Below are 18,153 nucleotides of genomic sequence, written 5' to 3' on the forward strand. Positions count from 1 at the left end.
GCTAAAAGGGGTATATAAGACATTTGGAGAGGGATTGTTTACAGGGGCATGCAGTGACAGGACAAGGGGGAACTACTTTAAATTGAAAGAAGGTAGATTTAGATTAGATATTGAGAAGAAATTCTTTACTGTGAGGGTGGTGAGACACTGGAATGGATTGTCCAGCGAAGTTGTGGCTGTCAATTGCCTGAGGCTGGAAAACTGCCTGGTTGAAAGGGGCCTGGGGTGCTGATTGACAGCTGACTGAACATGAACCAGCAGTGAGCCCAGGTGGCCGAGAAAGCCAGTGGCATCCTGTCTTGTATTAGAAATAGTGTGGCCATGGGGACTAGGACAGTGATTGTCCCCCTGTACTCAGCATTGGTGAGGCCGCACTGCAACAACTGTGTTTAGTTTTGGGCCCCTCACTGCAAGAAAGACGTTGAGGACCTAGAGTATGTCCAGAGAAAGGAAATGAAGTTGGTGAAGGGTCTGGAACATAAGTCCAGTGAAGAGCAGCTTAGGGTACTAGGGTTGTTCAGTCCAGAGAAAAGAAGACTCAAGGGGAATCTTATTGACTGCTACAACTACCCTAAAGGAGGTTGTGGCTAGGTGGGGATCAGCCTCTTCTCCCAGGCAACTAAAAATAGGACAGGGGTAAACAGCCTCAGGTTGTGCCAGGAGAGTCTCAGGTCGGATATTAGGAAACATTGCTACACTGAAACGATGGTTAAGCATTGGAACAGGCCACGCAGGGAAATGATGGAGTTGCCATCCCTGGAAGAGTTCAAAAAACAAGTGGACGTGACACTTTGCAATATAGTTTACTGGGCATGGTAGTATTAGGTCAAATGTTGGACTTCATGATCTTGGAAGTCTTTTCCAACCTTAGTGATCCTATGATTCTATGACGTGTTCAAGGCCAGGTTGGATGGGCCTTTAATCTGCCCAGTCTACTGAAATGTGTCCCTGCCCCTGGCAGGGGGGTTAGAATAAGATGATCTTGAAGGTTCCTTACAAAACCAAACCATTCTATAATTATAAAGGGGAAATTAGTTTTATGAAAAAAGCAGTAAAATAATTTAATTAGCCATTGTGGTTGTTAGCTGAAGTAGCTTCAGATTATGCTGGTTACTTTTCAGTGACAATTGAAGAAATATATTTTGTTCTGTATCCCTCTTTTCCTGGGGACTGGAGTGTTTGAAGAATTTCTGTGGCCTGAACCAAGCTCATGACAAAAGAAAAAGAGGAAAACTGGGTTAACAATGGCAGAAGTCAAGGAAGACAGCTCAAACACAACAAGGATGTTGTACCTCCATGAACGCAGACAGCTGTGAGTGTGAACAAGGGCAGACTCTGAGTGCAGTCATCCATTTCTCCTCTTTGTCTGTTTCTGAAGGACAGAAGCTAAAGAAGGAGGATCCCATCTACCACCAAAAGTTATGATGAATTTCAGAAACTGCATGACTTCTTTGCTAGCCATGAAAGGCCTGCAGTATTCTTATGTTAGATAGTCCTAATTTTCACAGAAATGGTGGGCAAGAGTCAACACTGCCTTTAAATCTCCCAGGTTATATCTCCAACTGCAGTTTGAAATAAATTGTTCTGTGTATGAACAAAGGACTCAATTCTCCCGGGCTGCCAACTTTGCACTCTTCTCATGTACAGAAGTCAAATAAAAAACAAAGAAATCAAACAGCTGTAAGACCTGATGAAGTAGCTGAAATAGGAGACCCAGAGGACTGCAAGTATGATATAGCAAGAAAAATATCATTCTCATATGAGTAGTGCATCATGTCAACTCTATTACTGCCAAAGTAGGAACAAGTGAGCAGATAACAACACTTTGAAAAGAATAAAAAAACCAAATATCCTCATCTGAAAACCAGTCTCCTTTTAGTTGCTGTTGGTATAGAAGTTTCAATAAAAAAATCAAATTTTAGAATAAGCTGATGTAAGGTCAGAAGTGTTTACCAGCCTAGCTGACTTCCTGTATCTGTGTCTGTGAAATGTAGATATGGCTGTAAAACAAGACAGAGAAACCTCCAGCTATCCAGAAAAATACCAAGTTGGCTTTGTGCATATTATCAGTGGTGGTACAGGTTAATAACATCCTTCCACTAAGGAAAGCACATTTTAAGTTAGAGAGTAGAGTGAATCATGTTTTATGCTAAACAACTTAGTTTACAAACATGAAGCTAGTTCTCTAATCAAATTACAGTTCTTTTCAGAACTGTTCTTTCAGACTGCAAAGGGCAGGACTACCAGGCTGTATTCTAGAATGTGGCAGAGAGGGGACCTTCACCTTTTTTTTTCTATTTCTGATTCATCTGAAAACTGGCAAGGTTGTGGCTTACTTGCTTGAATATGTAGACTGTCATTAATCTATTAACCTTCAGAGACAAAGCATAAATTATCTAATACTTATGTGTCTGTAAAAGGGTATCAAGCAGCTTAAATTTAGAATCCAAGGTTAATGTTCAGCAAACTGATGAAATAAACTGGCTATCCTTGAAAAGTATTTACTTATGTGTTTTTAAGCCCCCAATCCCATCAACATCTGTCTTATTCAAATCTGATAAAAATGTTGGAAGTGTTCAGTTCATTTAGTACAACAAAGACTAATCCTGCACTGATTTATAGTGAGAATAATTTTAAAAACCTGACCTTTTAGTATTGCAGCACTCTACTAAAAAGTGAATTCTCTCCTAAAATGGATTCTCGCTTAAATTTTTCAAAAGCACTGCAAAGAGCAAAAAGATGAAATGGCTTACCTGAACGCCATTTAGATTTTTATCTTTTCATTTCCATCTTTCTCTAAACCATGCTGAAATTTACTTGAACTTTGGATAGCTGTAGCTTGCCTATTGTTGCTTTTTGTCTTTAGTAAGCACCACTTATCCTTGCTGTTATTATGACCAGGTTCTTTTAGCCTGATAACAGCAGAAAAATTTCAGCTCTGTGAATATAAACATAATAATTAAAGTTAACATGGTTAGGGTACCTATTTTAGGCAGCTAAATTTAAAATTGATTTTATTTTCTTTTTCCTTTAAGGTCTAATTCAGATATCAGTTGTTTGCTGGAATTATACTGGCTTCATATCTCTCAAATTAGACCAGATCAGACCAATCAGCTTTTGAAAAGGAAAGTTTTATTTCCCTGCACACAGTGTTCAAATACACCGTGGTACCACCATAAATGAGAAATATCTGATTTTAAAAAGGAGAACTGGTTTAACTTAATATTGATGCGAGTAATGCCTAATACCAAAATTTTTCATTGATTGGAAATTTCTTGAACAACATTTTGGCCTTGTGTTAGTTTATTCCTGTATGCTGTTAGAATTATGCTATGACTACACTGGCATTTAGAAGACTACAGCTATACTTAGTTAAGAGAAATTTTATAAAGTGATCAAGGAACAGTAAATAGATAACCTACATATTTCAAGGATTCTTTTCTATTACTCATTTTTTTTCTTAAGCCAAATGTGGTCAAAGGGCCTTATTCCTCAAGATTAGCTAAGAGACTGCTGAAGGGAGACAAGCTCTTGCATTAAGTCCTGAAGAGAACAATTATATTAAAGACCCTCTCAGAACTGCAGTCAGGGTTGCATGATGAGACTTTCTGTTTTGACATTTTCCTTCCAGTTCTGTGCTGATAAATATAACACATTGCAGAAAAGATTATTTTTTTTTAAATTACATTTAATTATTGGGTTGGAGACACCAGCAGTCATCAGTTTTAAGTTGCAGGAAACACACTTTTTTATGTATAAACTGACAAATCCTTTAAACTTTTTGCCCCTTTTTTGAGTATTATAAATTCTTTATCCCATGTAGAAGTCACTGAAGAAATTTTAGTCAGATACTGATATAAAACATCAAATTTTGATTGTACATTTTGGATGGGACTTTCATACAAATGTGAGTAACTTAAAAGACCTCTTGACTTTCAGTGAAAAAAACCCTTCTCTCTGCAACAAAAATGGAATTTTTGTTCTAAGTATTAAACATTCATGAATGTTTATTCTTGAATTTGAATGATTAAAGTTATTTAATAACAGAATTCTAGAAACAAGAATGAAGGTTGAGTACATATGGAGATGTATTTGTAAACTAAGTGGTCTCATGAGTTAGAGATTTGTTTAATCTAATTTCTGAATTGGAATATTTTCTAGATACACAGATTAGAGAAAAATATCTAAGTCACAATATCAAATTGTCTTTCTACAGGAAATTATAAGCCCAAATTTTGCATTGCTGGTTGCATCTGACTTCTGTGAACGAACCAAACTCAGTCTTTACTGGGACCTCACATCCGTGGTTCTACCAGTACTTACTCTTACTGTCCTGAGAGGTAAACCAACAACTGAAATAGTAAAACAGTCTAACCAGAGGCTGATAAACTTGCTATATAGAATTTTTATTTGAATTATTTGTCTGACTTATAAAGATGTTCAGTTTACAGAACACTTAATAGAAGTATATATATATTTTTCCCAATATATAAGCTTACCTGCAAGTAGTCTCATGATTTATTTGTCATAACAGCTGGCATTGTTTAAGAAAGTTCATAGGGTTGCATTCAATTTAGGTACACACTCAGTGCTGAATTATTGCAGATAGGTTGGATTTTGCTGTTGTAGTGAGGACTGTCCAAATGCTGCATTTAAATAATGACCAGTCTTCGCGAGCGAAGATTTGGGAAAGGTCATTAACCCTTCGAGCCTGCGCAGTGGATTTTTTAGGTGAGACACAGCGTGCGCTGAACTGAGCCCACCCTTTAATCCTGAGGTTCATCTGCCGGGGCCGAGCGAGCTTGGACAGTGGCAGTGAGGGTCTCAGAACGTAGGTTTGTTTAGAGTGACCTTCTCTTAGATGGATTGCCTCACAGGGCTAACGAGCTCCATCTGCCCGGGGGGCCGGGAATCGAACCCGGGTCGCAGCGGTGAGAGTCCTGCACCCTAACCACTAGACCACCAGAGGCCCCAATGCATTTAAAACTTTAAAGTTTAATACTCTACAAAGTCAACTCTGTCCACAAATTGTTCAGTTTTATGACCATCTTTTACATCTGTACCCACCAATGCTCCCTTTTTTCACCATAATAACCCAAAGGTCTTTTACTTCATTGTCATTTAATTTTGTCAACTGAGTGTATTGTAGGAAGGGAGATTCCTATGTGCATGTTTTTTTTGTGAAGTATGTAACTCTTGGAGAATAAAGTGATCAGTTTCTAGATCCAGCAGATACAAGAGGCTCTAAAACAAACTAACGCATAGGAATGTCCTGACTATTCTTATATAGCATGTGTATACAAATATATACCCGTCGTGGCTCTTTCCTTGCAGCCTCAGTGTTTGGTAAGGTACATATTTGATGGCATATTTTGGGAAAACATGGTTTCCCTCTGAACTCTGACCAACAGAGCTTCCAGAGAAGTAATGATTTCAGACCTGAGCTAAGTTGTCCTATCTCTCCTTAAAGTATTAGTACTGTGCTATATTACAGAAAAGTATGACTTTCATAAATACTTCTGCCTATTGTTCAGTTTATAAATACAGTTACAGCGTTACTTTTAGTTCATACATCCCTGTATGCTTCATTTTTCGTCAGTGAGCACACAATGACTTCCCTTTATATAAAGTTATTTTCAGACAGAAAAGCATGGAGCTTCTGAAAATTATCGCTCTCTGAGATAGAGAGGTCAACTAGATCCTTGACAGATGAGAGAAAAAAGCATGAAAGGGCACTTCAGGGTTGGGGTTTTTTTCTCTTAAAAGAAAAGTGACCTAAGCCAAAGTTTCATGTGATTATTAGTCACTGTTCCACTGTTCCACTAAATATAAATTTAAAATTGAACATGCATTTACAGGAATTAATCTCTAGAGAGTCAAGAATGTGTTGTTCCATTGTCAGTGCTTCTGTAGTGGCATATGAATTTTTGGTCAATGTGCACTGCTTTGTCAGAGGTAATGTTCAACCAACAATTTTCCTAGAAAGTTCTCAACTGTTTACATGTACCAGGATTGAAACACAGTAGTCTTCATCTTTCTCTAAGACAAGCTGGTTGAACTAATGATAGGACTCCAGTTTCTCTGTTCTACTGCCAGATTCAGTAACAAGAATGATGCAAGAATATGACAGTATGAAACGCTTTATTATGATCTTCATTATTAAATGCTGTTTTCCTATGGCCTATTGTACATGGCAAATAGAGAATTTACTACTGAGTGTGTAAACATTATTAGTTAGTTGCTAGCAAAAAAACCCAAACAAACCCCCAAACAAACAACAAAACCCAATACAATCTTTATGTGGGAAAAGCTGTTGCATAATTTGATATATTCATATTATTGTTTTCTAATAACAATTCTGATAGTGGTAAATGACAGTTTTTAGGCTTTAGTGATAATATAGCAGCAGCTGACATCTAATGGATCAAGACTAATTACTCTGATTATAGTGCTAGCCTGTACAGACTAAAACTTTTTTTTTTAGATGCTTAGGATGATTAAAAAAAAATTAACATGATAATTCAAGTCAACGCGCTACACATATATCAAGATTTCTTTGCCGTTTAATCATAAAGTTCTACTTTGACAAGCTGTAAATATATATCGTGTTACTGCTAATAGTCACTGACAATCAAGGATCATTTTAAAAGAAAAAATGAAACTGATGTCTAGTGTAGTCACAAAAGTTATGAGGTTCTCATCACTTATAGATGCTTCCACTAATAGGCATTATTTTCTTCTGCAACTAACTAGCAAATCCTAGAACAGCATGAAATGACATAACATCTAGTTTTAGAGTCCTTTTATTTGTCAGTGTTCTGGGTGACCTCTGCTTTCAAACAACCGAAATTTAAGTTAGGTGGGCACTGCACCAATTGTGGGAGGGGAAAAGCCACCCAGCATGAAGTTATTTTTAACAGTTCTGCTTTTTCCTGATGTAGTGTCAATAAAGTTTTCCCAAATGAAAATATGGTTAATCCTTGTTTCTGTGAAGCTTGCAACATTAAAGTAGATAGTAATGTTAAAGTCACTGAGATGCTTTTCGTAGATAAGTCTAAACCACTCAACCATCCTTATTAAGTTTCAAGCACTATAAGGACACGCTTTAAAACCAAAAGGCACAGATGACAGAAGTTGTACAACCCACGTGATTTGTCCTTCAAAGTCATGTAACCACTAGAAAGGAAATAAAACATTTTTAGAATTAAAAGTTTATTACTGCTACACACTGCAGGAGCATATCTCCCAATACTTAGAGTTTCACACTTGGCTGTTTCTCGTTGTGGCATCACAAGGTTTATCTCTACACAACACTACCTGGTTGTACAAGTTGGTGAATCAAACTATAACCATATACCAATCAAACCATAACACCTGCCTGTGAGAAACATTTTCTCAAAGAACAGTACTTTAAAAAGCTGTGATGTTTCCATTAAGTTTGTGTCTTTCAACTGCAGTATGAAAAATGCACTTCACATCTCAGCTAAAATGTCTCCAGTCATTTTTCCTTTAGCTGATCTTGCAGCAATTAACACGTCAGACGGAAGTAAAATATTTTTGTGGTCCATGGAAAATAGAAAGCATAAAATTTTCCAAGTCACTTTCTTATTTTACATAATTTACTTGATGGTTCTCTTTTCTCCAAAAAGCTGTGCCGACAATGAAATTTCTTATAAGACATTGGATATGTAGTGTATTTAATGCATTTTTTCATTCTTCTCTTTGTAATAAAAAAATATTATTCCCTACCTTTTTTCAGATTGTTAACCTTAATATATTCTGTAGAGTTTTCCATTTGAAAACTGTATATAGTTTTCTTACCGCAGTACTCAATGGGCTCTATCTGAAAACAGTATTTTCTGTCAACTGTAAATTAAAATTCAACTATGTTCACATCAAGCACTAAACACTAGAGTATTATGACAACTATAGTTTCCTCAGAACTTATACAGCAGTAGGTCAGTTTTCAAGATTACTTTTAAATGGTTATCTTTTCATTACAGAACTTGAATTACAGGCAGACACCCAAGTTATTGTTCTTTTCTTCTACCAGCTTTTTTGAAACAAACCATGGGATCTAGTATTGCTTATACTTAGAGCCTAGCCTCTGGCTGAACACCATTTCAACAGTGTAGTAGCATTGGGGTAAAAAATACATTTATCAAGCCAAATAAGCCTAAATGGATTAAAAAAAAAAAAAGAACCCCAGAAATTAGATGTTAAATCTACACAATCAAGATATAATTCCCTCTTAAACCATATTTTGATGTCTTGTGCATAAAATAACTAACTACACTACATGTGCTGTCATGCTAGAAAAATGACTACATGTCATTTTTCAAGAGAGGTTCATCTAATCTAACTATTTTTAGTATCTCCATTTGTGGTTTTTCAATCCCTTAGAGCAGAAAAGAATAGGCACATCTGGGGCGTGGTTCATCACATTTGAAAATAGACTTTTAAAATGTTATTGGAAATACACTCTAAATATGATTTCTCTTATGTTTAAAAAAAAAGGAACAAAAAGAAAGCTACTTCACAGTGCCTTACTTGCAATCATGACATCCATATGCTGTGATAAGATGACACCTAAAGCATGTCAGGCAATGGATATAGTTTGGTCCAGGGAAACCCACCCTACTCAGGGAAGTAGGACCTTCATTGAGGCTGAAGAGAAGAATGTCTGAGAGAAAGCTTGGAAGCAGTTTTAAAAGCTACATTTTAGATGTGTATTACATTATAATCTCTGATCACATGATTCTGAAGGAAACTAGCACTTTTGGGAGGCAGACTATACTTATTGAATACATAACTATTAAATGTATTCATTTAATCATGCCATCTGAATCCTTCACTATTCTAATTCTCGTTCCCAGTTACAGTCTAGGGGAGCATTTTAATTACTACTTTTTTCCAGTCTAGAGGCATATGTAGAATAACAAGCTTGCAACATTTCCAGACACTCTAGATTAATTTTCTCTTCATCTATTTATATTTTCAACGTTCTCGCGAGTGCTACAGTAGTAACTCAAATATGTCCTATTCTTCAAAAGTAATAAACAACAACAAAATCTAAAGAGCAGGGGAAAAAAGTAACTAGTGAAATACATACTTACTGAAATTTGCACATGTCAGAAAATTTGGAAAACTGGATAAAGTATGCAATATGTGAATTTAGAATAGGAATCTTGTCATCCAACAGGAGAATAAATGTGCTGCTCATCTATTTTTCCTTGGAAAGAAACAGTGAATGTATCAACAAAATTAGGCTTAAACAGGCAAAAACTTTTCACATTGTTTATTGCCAATTTTTTTTTGTAGAATAAATATCTACATTGTTTTGCCTTTCATCCCTTTGAAGCCAGGCAAGCATAATTTTTAGCAAAGTTTTTCCTTCAAAAGTATCATTAATCTGTCTAATAAGTGCTTACATTCTGAGTTAATTGAAGTTACAACCTTTTAGATGAGAGTTCTCCTTTCACTGAAAGTGGTGTACAAAAGGGCTAAGCCTTCAACTTTAGTGTACTTCAGCAAACCTGTATTCTTTATCCTCTCTTGAATGGTTTCTGGGGACTGTCCATTCCCTCAAAGAGAAAAAAGGTTCTCCAAAATAAGTCATCACCAAAAGCCCCTGTCGACTCACTGCTTACTTTCAAATTTTGTACAACCATGAGAAAAAGCTTGTTAGTTTCTGTAGGAAAGAGAACAACAAATACTGCCCAGTGTTATACGTCTTTATTTTAAATTTCATTGTTTTCCTTCTTTAGGTACCTGTGGACAGAGATATTTCTGTCAGGAATGGATGTGACAACATAAAATTCCATTTTCACAGATGATATTTAAATCTATTCTTTATAACCATTTTTGCCAGTAAAATTTTTACTCACCTATCTACAGAAAAGGAGTATAAAAATGTTAGCAATTTAATTCTTGTAAATTGATTAAAAATCTTTTAATATACCCTACTTGCATAGCTTTTCCATATTGTTGGGATCTACTTAAGTAAAAAAGCAAAAGTGAAAGATTGTGTGATTGAAAGAGAGTAACTGAAAATACTATATTTACTTTCAAGCTTTGTTATTGAAATATGTCTAAGTATATCTATATTTGACCTTCTCTAAGTGGTTTCTGACAAAGATAAGGGCGTTTTAAGAGGTATAACTTTCTCATTTGAAAATTTAGATCCAGATCTCACCTACTGTAGTCACCCTTAGGGTGGCTACCAGTTCTGTGACAATGTCTGGGCACTTTTACATTGCTTACTAGAAATGGAGAACTCTTTCAGATTCTAAGTCTTTGGGGAAAAAAATCAATTGGAGTTACATCTCATTGAAACACTGCTTTCACATTCTTAATGTGTAACTTCTGTATTTTAATGGAGCTATATATTCACAAAAAAACCAAGACTGGGATTAAAGAGCTATATATTCATATTAAGGATACCTCAAAAAATCTGTTTCATGGTCATGCTCCTCGAGCTAAAACTTCTTGCATCTTTGAAGAACATATAATGGCTTTGTGCTAGTCATTGTCCAACCTAAAGGAAAGATTGGCAAAAGGGAAAGGTATAGTACTGGTGGCAGCAATGCATTGCCAGTGGGTCAGCCATATCTTTTGCAGCAAGAGGCTGTTTTAGCAAACTGTGTATCTAGAAGGCTCTTTTCGCTGAAACAGGTGGAAGCAGAGCATGTCTAATTAACTAAAAATTTGCTTATCACAAGCTGCAGTAAGTTAAGTACTCTATGATTATATGATAATACATTTACATCTTTGTCTGATCTCCACCCGCTCAGAATAGGATGGTACAGGTAAATTATTTTATTTCATGAATATTCTTAGGAGAGAGAGAGAGATTGCTCACTGAAGAATTTTATTTTATTCCTGTAACTAAGTTGCTTATGGCAAATTTCAACCTCTTTTGGATGCACTGCATAATAAAAGCAGTTACTAAAACTGGCAAATTCTTACTGTTATTTTGTTTCATCATATTTTCTCTTGGTTTTATGACCTTCTGCAATAGAAACACAGAAAAGTAGTAACAATTCAAATTCCAAAGTTTTCCTATTACTCCTTATATATGTATTAAAGGTTCATGTAATATGTCCTATTATGTCCGCTGTAAGTAAAGGCTTTTCTATTATTCCCACATAATTTCTCTAGAGAAAAATACCCAATTTGCTTCTTTTTCCATTTGTTCTGCCAAAAACCCTTAGAATCACAGACAATCCTTGATTCTGTACTGTAAGTGATGTTGCAAGATCATTTAAAGTGATTTCTGCACTTCATTTAATTAAGGTCTTGCTGCTATAACCCTACTGTTATTCCTAAAGATCAGACAGTAAAAACTAGGTTGTGCTAGTTGGGCCTGGTGTAGCTGGCATCTGGCTTGGTGGCATCAGTGTATCTAAGAACTCAAGGCAGTGATAAAAGCAGTATGATGCTGTCCCCTTGTACTCTTCAAATACCACAGCGGGCCTTGTAGATGCCCTGCCCATCAGTACATAGTTTTCCACAGTGCTTAATGAGATTTGGACATTATTTAATTTAAAGTATTTTTTTAAAGTATATTGCCTGTGGTTTTAGTTGTATGTGAAGTAGAGCAAGTATTTACATTCAACTAATGTTTTTGATAGAGGTTTTGGCTTCAAGCTTGTCTAGTATTTAACAGTACTAAGCTGTTGAAATAGGTGCAGATTTAGACTGCTTGGCATAATGAACTGCCTGGGACAGAATATAGTCATGTTATTACAAGTGGGGTTTGATACCATATCAGGCTGATAGTTTCCAATGTTCTTCTATCTGTACCAGATGATAATTAGTTAATCCCACTTTCAATGTCTGGACAGGTCAGTGATTGTTCCATATATGGTAAAATGATTAAATATTTACATACAGTTAATAATGCGATCGGATTCCCTGCTGCAAGATAGAAAGGGAGGAGGAAGGGGGAAGCAGAGAAAGAAGGTGAAAAGGTCAGCAGTGAATATAGAATACAGGTGAGAGAATTAGCTTTTTTACTTGAATAGCTGAGCGTCCACTTTCTACTGAGCAGAAGAGATTTAACAGAAAGCTTATTTTTGCTTATTGAAGTGCAGCTTCACAAATGCTTGGAGAATACCTGAACTGACCTCAACCTCTGGGACATCTTCACATTTTCGTATGAATCAAAAATGCTTAGAGAGTTCTTCCAAATGGAATTTGTATAGGCAATGTTTTCTTTGCCTTATGTCCTATAACAGAACTATAAAACAACAATATGGTAATTAGACTGAAGAGGAGAGAGATAATCTTCTACACATTTTTTCTCTTACTTAAAAGAGGTAATTTCATTTTCTTGAGATTCTAAGTCTACCTCTACATGACTACAGAAGTCCACAGTCCTTTAGGACACTCAAAAAGCATACTTTTTCTCTTTTGACACCTGACAAGAGTTTTATAAAAGTTCACAAATTCTTTTGATAGAACTGGCACAGTATTTTGTGCCCATGCTCTGTTCTGTCATCCATGAACCGTTACATCAGTGGTAGGGACTAAGTAAAACTGATGTGTGGTTGAAAGCCACCATTTTGGCTGGTAACAGACACTGAATTATGGGCTTTTTCAAGAAAAAAATATTGATTTCAACAACCTTAAGTAAAAAGCTAGATTTTGTGCTGGAAGTTTAATATTTATTCTATTTAATAGAATAATGTTTTGACTGGACACATACGATAATACATAATTAGAGGTGAGCAATTTTATTTTATTTTATGTGTGGTATAGTATATTCCTCTGAAAAGTGTGGTTGAAGTTGTCATAAAGCAACTAGTATATTTGAATAGAAATGATGACTAATTCCATCTAAATAAAATTTTTGAAGGACAAGATCCTTAAGCTTGAACTGTAGGACTTCACAAGTTACTTTCAACCTCAGTAATCCTGTAATTATGCAACTTGGACAATTTCTTTATTTAATATATTGCTTAGATTGGACATCTACAAAACTGATGGTTGCATCACTAGGAAGGAAGAATCAGGGTTTGATTTGTTGCAGTTTCTTATAGTTCTAATACCACATATTCACATGATGTCTTTCTACAGTGAACCTTATGCCAGCTTCTTAGCCTAGATGTGCATCCACACTATGAATGCCTGGAGCACCAATGGCTGGAGGACATTGCATCTGCATTACGAGAGGTGTAATCTACATAATGTTCTAGTATATAACTCCTACTGGGGTTTTATCAAGAGAGAAATTTCTTGAGACTTATCACTGTTGCACTTAAATTCATACTGTGAGACTTCAGCTATAATTACTGGAGAAAATTACACCGAAAAGAATCCGCTTACACCCCAAGTCACCAATGCATGTTCTAGTGTGTGCCAAAGGTCAGCATGCTCCTGTATCAAATATAGATTTGAATCTCTATGTAGACCCATGTCTTTGATCACAAGTTAACAGAATTCTGAGTAAGGTCTGCACTGCTTATTAATGTTTCTTTTGTACAAAATTCTTAAATAATCACTCAAAAAAAGTACAAGAATTAAAATGAATGTAGTCTGAAGCTACCATCTGGATGTCATTTCACGGGGAAACTGCTGGGTCCAACTAAGTTTTATTTCATACCAAGCTGATCAGTGCCACCTTTTTTTTCCACAGTAAATTGCCAGTCTTCTTCCTCTCTTACTCTCTTTTTCTCTGTTCTTCTCACTTATCCAATATTCCTTTAAGTTTGGTATTTTCTATGAAGGTAAAACATGATCATGCAAGTATTCTGAGATGGATGAGAGAAAGGATCTCTCATGATATCTCTCAGTCTGGGTGAGACCGCTAGATGATTCACTGTTTCCTTCTTAGCAGCTTTTGTGAAAAAAAAAGCCCTGCAGAACCCAAACCAAAACATAGTTGCTATGCAAATAGCAACTGTAACAAGATTTATTTTGACTTTTTTACTTTCTGTAGTTGTGAAATCGAAACTAAATAAACAACTGCTGGAACCAACCACACTGCAGTTGTTTGTACGATGTACTCTAATAATGCAATACAGGACGTATAGCAGAGTAGCTGTTCCCAGATCCTCCACATTTGGAGGAATGTGAGAAAATTGTGTACCTTACTGGCTAAAGTCTCCTTGCTACAGGCTGGATTGTCTTGCTATGCTTGAATTCTTGCTTCCAGCCTACCTAGTCCTAACCCAAAATTGCTGATACTGTATCCCTTTTTTGCTCAGACAACAGATTCCTTGGACTGACAGCTGTAGTCTTGGTAAAACTGAGTTGCTAGGTATATTGGTACTATTTATGTTAATTTGGGGAGAATGGTGGAGAAATATCTGGTTGACCAAGACCTGAACTGACAAGCTGGAATGTATTTACTAAGGGCCCCCACCACACCTCACTTACAGTGCACTTCCATCTCTCTAGGCAAGGCTGGAGATTGGCAACCACTGTCATTGGTAATATATTTGTACAGATGTTGTCCAGCCTTTTGTATCACTGTGTGGTATTATGCTATATCATGTACATCTATGCCCAGCACAACCTCAACAATAAAACAGGTAATCCAGTAGTACAATAGAGGCATAAAGCTGGTTTCGACTTTGTGTTTAGCTATTTCTACAGAGCACAATCCGTCTCACTGGGTCTGTTCTGAGTAAAATGTTGTTGTTAGTAGATACAGTTCCAACAGTCCAGCTATAATCTTATGGAGTGTTTTGAGCTACAATTTGAGCACTAGTTCTCAAATCAGATTCCTTATTCTATCTGTAAACATGGAATTACACTTATCAATATACTAGTTAATGTATATGATTTGGTTTAAAATGTTTAGTTACCATTAGCTATGTACCTAAAATATATTGCTCAGTTCATAACCACAAGTATTGTACAATTAATTCTGTCTCCATTTTGTGTGTCACTGATTATACAGTGAGTGCAGATGCAATTTTTTTCATTGAACCATCCACAGAATCATTAAAAACATCATTCAGGATATGACTTATGAAGGGGACAAGTGCATCAGACAGACTTTTAATTTTCTCCTCTTTTAGGTCTTATTGTTTTGCAGTGAGACAATATATTACTAGGGGAAGAGAATTTATTTTCATACATGCGAGATCCACCCTTATTTAGGTGTGATTATATCACCTTGATTTCTACTGATAGTACATTCTGGTAACAGTAATCCCATTTGAATAGAATTAGAGAAGGTGACAATAAATACTGTGTGCCTGAATTCTAAACTTATGTCAGGAAGTATGTGAAAATTATTACAAACATCAAGTTGCTCATTTATGGAAACTAGTCTAGGTAACTTCACAGGTGTTCTTTCCTGCTAAAGCTTCACAGAGGATGGGTTTAACCTTCTGCACAGCTGTGGGCTTCACTTTGAGGAAGTAATACAGATGCAGAACAGCTCCATATGTGTCAGGGGATATTTTATACTGTCTTGCACAAGATTGAAGATATGGGCCAGAAGTATTCATGTTTCCACTCATGCAGCCTCATGACCTCCTCGTCTCCCTTTCTATTCCACCAAAATGGAATCCTTTAAGTATTGCTGTGATCATTCAGTAAATCCAAATTGGTCTCAAAACAACTATCAAGGAAACAGGGAGAATGACATATAGTATGTGCAACTGCTAGTCAGGAAACAAAAATGTGCTATGTTTTCAGATCTCTGAAGAGTAGTAAATGTCACTTGAAACACAGATAGTATTTATAGTGACATAAAACCACAGTAAAGCATCCTAAAATAACCCTTCATTTTTAAAATTGACACATAATCTATCTTTTTCAGCAAGGAAATACACATCTTTGTTTTCCTACACCTCCATTGTATTTCTCTGAAACAGCCTTGCTGCAGCTGTAATTCAAAACACCACAGCTTTTTCCTGAGTCAAAAATGTTACAACAATCATCTGGTTAGAAATAGGAGGAGATGAAAGGCACACTGACAATATTTACTTCTACGCAAACTTTTGTTTATTCTTGGTACCTCATGTGTCAAAATTGCCCTAATTCCAATTCACGAATTTTACATCATGAAACAAGCTCACTATCAATTTATAGAACAGATAGGGACCTCAAGTGTGTATAATTCATCTATGCTATTTTAGACTTTTTGAATCTTCACTACTGACCTGAAAACCTCAGAAAAAGAGGCCTTTTGACCAGTGAGAATTGAGAAAATCATTATTAATATAGAAATTTTCTATCAAGAGCTCTTCAAATAGATTTTTATTAATTATTTCTTCACCAGCATTGGAAAAAGGAAGTTAATTTTCACAGAAATAACAAATAAATGGAAATAAGGAAGCTTGCAGAAAGCTTGTGAAAGTTGTCTAAGCTTTTGTTGAAAGGATTTGAAGGGAGAACATTGTACTATTGAGTCTGAATGAGTTCATTAATCCCCAGTTGCCATCTGGTACAAATGTGCAGGTCCACATTGAAGCTCAAAAAATATCTCATTGCTATTTGGGACAAATAGAGGGGTAGCTATTGTTAGAGAGGAATAGTTGTTCTTATTCATGTTGGTTTTAGAGGTTAAGAATCTGCTCATTTGAAGCTGTTAGGCTAAATCAGCTCACATTAGCTCCTCAGATATGTTATTTTTTTTTTAAAACAAATTAATTAGAAGACCTTGATATTCTACCTTATGCTAAACTACACATGTTATAATTGTGGGGATAATTGGATGTATATCCCCACTCTACAGTAGGCATTTAATAGCAGATGGTGCCTTGATGTCTCATTTTTCAAAAATATGGTAGATTACATTCACTAGTATGCTACAGAGAATCATCATAAATAATTGCCACTAAAGGAGTTGGCAAATTAAAAACATATATTATGGCATGCATTTCAATAGAATTTGAAATGGTTCCTACCTATTCAGAGAGAACTTGTAAAGTGCTGTAGAGTGCTTTGAAATACAAGGTGTTGCATACTAATTATTGCTTTTATTATACATTTGTCTGCCTATTAGTGGACTGAATTCTTCATGTAACTTACCTGTGTGATAGTCATGTCATGCTCTGTCTTTTTTTCTAGGGTTCTCAGTTGCAGAATTTTAAATCATTCTGCAAAATTTATTCATTTGGCTTTGCCTTATAATGGTAGGCTTTTATATCTAATTAAGATTTTGGTGGCATCTGCTCCAGAAGTGCTATAAAAACATTATGATTCATACATTTATGAATTATAAATATTTTGTTCCAGTGAAAACCAACACCTACACATAAGTAGGAGAGCCATAAAATGCCTGAAGTTGAAAGTGTATGCAGTCTGTTTTTACATGTAAAACTTTCCCTGGTTTTGTGATATGGACCGATTTCTAATTAGTTCCTATTATATCACTCCATTTGTTTTAACATCAATATATTGACTATTTGAAGACGTCAACAATTGTTTCACCTATAGAACACACAGAAAACACATTTCCACCTTCAAGTGGGCTAGGAATAAACTCTGTGCAAATTATAGTGGTTGAATTGATTTCCAGATACCTGAGTGTTGTTTATCTGTCGCAGTAACTGAAATGAATGCTACACTGATACTTTCTAAGACTTGGAAGTACACAGACCTTGAACTTATGCGGCGTCTTAAGATCAGAAAATTGGAGAGAAAAATAGTTTAATTTTCCTCTACCAAAATATGTTTGTCCTCACCTTTTTGGTGTTTACTTAAGGTATATTTGAGTTTTCTAATCACCATTCAACTCATTAGTAGACAGTTTTATCTTCAGGATTGCCTAGTTTTAAATTCATTCTATCATGTAAAGACAAGAAATGTTCTAGCTTATATGGTGGACTTCAACATTTATTTGCAAAAGCTTTTGTAATAGACCAAAGTTTGGAATACTGAATAAAGCACATGGCCACCTATCAAAAAGGATTCTATCTGTCAAGCTCTCAGCTCTCTTTGGCAAAAATAAAGACATGCCTAAAGAAAAATGTGGGAACTAGGCAAGCATGGAAGCTGGATGTATAATGTGTATATTCAGTAAACACCTGCATTTATTCCAATCAATTGTCCGTTATTCCCCTAAATCCATGCTTAGCTACCTCAACATGCTTTGACATAGAGTTATAAAATTTAACCTTCAGTTGCATGACAAGTTGTGTTTCTTGGAATTGTCTCCCACTAGCCTCAAATGATACCTTCTAGCTCTTG

The sequence above is a fragment of the Lepidothrix coronata genome, unplaced genomic scaffold (assembly GCF_001604755.1).
Source record: "Lepidothrix coronata isolate B3197 unplaced genomic scaffold, Lepidothrix_coronata-1.0 Scaffold1, whole genome shotgun sequence".
Classification (NCBI taxonomy): Eukaryota; Metazoa; Chordata; class Aves; order Passeriformes; family Pipridae; genus Lepidothrix; species Lepidothrix coronata.